Source organism: Macrosteles quadrilineatus, unplaced genomic scaffold (assembly GCF_028750875.1).
Source record: "Macrosteles quadrilineatus isolate MER2022 unplaced genomic scaffold, UCM_ALF_1.0 Scaffold_2__2_contigs__length_208266976, whole genome shotgun sequence".
In the NCBI taxonomy this organism is placed as follows: Eukaryota; Metazoa; Arthropoda; class Insecta; order Hemiptera; family Cicadellidae; genus Macrosteles; species Macrosteles quadrilineatus.
This window is the reverse complement of record NW_026542595.1, coordinates 28500090-28500354: the sequence shown is the minus strand read 5'-3', so window position 1 is coordinate 28500354 and position 265 is coordinate 28500090.

Here is a 265-nt window from a genome sequence, read left to right as displayed (position 1 = left end):
TTGTAATAATGTATTTAAACTTAAATAAGACTCGTTAATACATATAAAAGATGTATTTACCGTCTTGTGAGTCAACAGTATAGGTTAAATATATTATTACAAGAGTTATTCGACGTATCCTTTTACATTTTCAGTTAATTTAAAAACAACTTAGTTATATATATAGGTTTCTTGGCGCGGCACAACGATAGAGGTTTTACACAGTATTAGTACTCAGTACTCAGTATTGTTATCTATTGCTGACTGATGCTGCCGCAGCGCTAGT